General features: G+C 38.3%; 1 protein-coding gene across 1 annotated transcript in view; it reads right to left on the reverse strand.

Moving 5' to 3' along the window:
• frmd4a (FERM domain containing 4A) overlaps window positions 1–3,449 on the reverse strand; it is a 95,849-nt gene that overhangs the window by 79,486 nt on the left and 12,914 nt on the right. The window lies entirely within an intron of this gene.

Here is a 3,449-nt window from a genome sequence, read left to right on the forward strand (position 1 = left end):
GTGTGTGTGTGTGTGTGTGTGTGTGTGTGTGTGTGTGTGTGTGTGAAGGAGTTGGAGAAAGAAAAGCATGAGAGGAGCAATGAAAGAGAAGTGAGGGCACTCTTGGGTCCACTATTGTCCCTCTAGACAATAGTGGCTTTCAATTGCCCAGCAACCTGATCAGCATCTATTCTCTTTATAGACAAGGCATGAGTCAGCCTCTCAAGCACACCAATAATGTTTCCCGTTTGACCTGCCCAAACCCACAAAGGTACACCTGCAGAAAACACATCGAACACACCCATAACATCATACTGTATTTATGATTGTTTGATCAAATACTGTATGTCTTTATGGCTCATTTTGTAAAAGGTGGAAACACTTTACCTGCTGTAGATAGATAGCTCTTTGAAAGGCTTCACTTCGGATAAATATATATGTTTTATTTTATTGTGTGTTGTTTCTTTTTAAAAATCTTAATCAAGTACTTTGAACTGTATATTTCTCTGTTGCCATTACAACAATGTCCATCAGGGTAGAAGCATGAAAAAGCCTGAAAGATTTCTTAAACTGATAAAAAAATAATAATAATAAGTACACTGTGTTTTTTTAGAGCCTCAGCTGTTGGATTTCAGCATGAAGAGAGAGGACAGGAGTGGTTCAGGTGGCTGCTTGCAGACTTTTGATGAGTTTTTTTTTCTGCCTGGTCTGCATGACTCCAAGAGGTGCACTCACTCTCTCACTGTCCTTTTTTCCCCTCCTTCTCAATTATTTTTAGCCTGGCCTTTCGGTATTGACCCAGATAGTACCAAAAAAGCAACAAATTAACTAAATTAATGATGACAGACCGTATCACTGAGGATCTCTCATTAACTTCAATGCACAGAATAGAATGTCCTTTCCATGAGCGTTTGCAGGAATAACCACCTCCAGCTAATCAGATACTTTGAAATTTAGATTTCATTTTAACAATATATCATGGATTCATCAAGTTTTTTAGGTAAGAAATCAGAGGTATAAACTGCATAAAAAAGTGGTTATTTCTCACTCTTGGGAACAACCCAGTCACTAAGGCAATTAAATAAATCTATATTAATGAAAAATATAATTTGCATTTAGTAGTTAGCTGCTGGTTATTAAAAAAAGTTATTTAACTTGCTCCACCTTAAATGGTCTGGTAGCGACAGTGTTAAACTTCTGGTTTGAGAAAAATAAAATGACAGACGTTTTAATGTTTTTGAAGTATAAAATGAAAATAGAATAACCATTCATTTTTTCAATACCTGTTTTTAAAAAAACAAAAATCTAATGACCAAAAAGTACAAAATATAACTATCAAGCAAAGTAAAAAAAAATATTGTGGCAAAGTTTGCTGGAAAAAATCCCTAATATCTGATTTATTATTTTTCATATTTTAATTTGTTAAATGTCTTTGTTTAACCTGGCAAAAAAAGTAGTTTGGTGAAACAACTAAAAATAGATTTAAAAAATCCACAGTTTGGCTAAAAATAAAAAAGGCCTTTCTTAGTCTTTGAGAGGCTTCTTATCAGTTTTTTTCAGTCTGAAACATAAAATGTGAAACATTTTATTATACCTGTGAATCAAGTGAAAAGTGGCAATAAATGGAATAAATCCATGGGTCACACCTAATTACTCTACTCTCTGTAATGCAGAAACAGCCATGGCCCTTTTCAATAGATGGTAAGGTGTGTTAAGCTGGTGGTCAATGGCCAGCTCATTGATTTGTGCCGCCAAATTGGAAGCGTATTGTGACGGTCACGCCGTCAAATGACCGTTGCGCCGACGGAACAGTAGATAGATTGGAACCTTGTGTCACGTTTAAATATTGATCTCAGCCAAACCTGGGCAGCACAGGCGTTTCAGCACAACAAAGATTGGACCTGATCGATAGCCTTGAAGCTGCAGGTGCCAGAACAACTGTTTTCTCTCTTTTTTTCACGTTATCACATTAATCTTAGATTTGTTTCATTGTGACAAATTTGGACAAAGAAACTTTATTTCCATGTTTGCTTAATCTCCTAATCACACGTAAATGTAAACTATGAAAAAACAATAAATAAATAAACAGTGTTCCCAGCCCCGGAAGGTGAACTTTGATTCAACATTTAGAAACGCTGAGCTAATCAACAGCTAATTAAAACGAATCTCCATGAACAAGACTCATGGTCATGTGTTTCATTTATAAAGCATATTTAAACTGGTGATTTCCCTCAGGAGAACATGCTTTGCTCCACTTCCTGTCAGGCAATTTTTCTCATCAGACAATGCAACGGTATCACAGCATCCGCTCATGAACACGTGAACACATCAATCACACTTGAGCAGAGCCAGATTAGTGAAAGACACAATTTGTTCAAACATGGTTATTGATGTAGTTGTGGCTGAACACAAACCACAGAGGTCTCCATGGGAAGGCAAAAAACAAAAGTACAAATTTCATCTGTTATCAGACATCTGACCCTATTTGTAGACCCAAACCAACTTACAAATAAAGTTTCAGCAACATTACCCTGTGCCTAACAAAGCATAATATTTTCTTATTTCTACACCGGTTCTTATCTTCAAAGGGGTGATATTATGCAAAATTGACTTTTGTGAGCTTTATTTAATGTTTTAATATCAGTCCCTTTCAAAGACATACCCGGATTGTTGCTTTGACCCATTCATGCACGTTTGAGTAATCCTTGAGTCTCCTGTGGCCGTGTGGAGCTGCCTAAATGCTGGTACAAAGCACCACCTATTTACACAAAGCTCCTCCCTGGAGCTCCGTCTGCAGCTGAGCTCCTGCCCCACAGAGCACCCCTCCCTTGAAGCACTGTTGTCAAGAAATGCTGAAGTGGAAGTGTCAGAAACGGTAGGATGTTCTTAAAGAGACAGAAGCTAAAACTTTGAAGCTTTATCTAAACAGAAAATATGGTTTTAGGCTGAAGTTAAGGAGCAGTTGTTGCCTCTTAGAAATACGTTTGCAGAATCCTGGGGCCTTTCTAGGTGAAGTTGGGATATTCTCCCACTTCACATGTGGGTTTTCTCTGGTTTCCACCCACAAACTACAAACATGCATCTTAAATTAATTGGGAACTCTAACTTTTCCCTATGTGGGTGAGAGTGTGAATGGTTGTTTGTCTCTACGTGGCCCTGTGATGGAGTTGCGACCTCTGTGTGGTATGCCTCGCCTCTCGCACAGTGACTGCTGGAGATTGGCACCAGCTTCCCTGCCACTCGAAAAGAAAAAAAGAACAGATAAAGAAAAGGAAGAGATGAATGAATGTCCATGTTGAGTTTTATTTATTTATTTTTTTCACCAGGCTGGATGTGTGCATGTGTCTGACAAGACATATGGCCCCATATATCACCATCATGCATTCCTGCTGACAGTGAGCCTGTCAGCAAACCACACATTCACACCCACCCCTGCACCTACACACACACACACACACACACACACACAC

Source organism: Austrofundulus limnaeus, unplaced genomic scaffold, assembly GCF_001266775.1.
Source record: "Austrofundulus limnaeus strain Quisiro unplaced genomic scaffold, Austrofundulus_limnaeus-1.0 Scaffold90, whole genome shotgun sequence".
Classification (NCBI taxonomy): domain Eukaryota; kingdom Metazoa; phylum Chordata; class Actinopteri; order Cyprinodontiformes; family Rivulidae; genus Austrofundulus; species Austrofundulus limnaeus.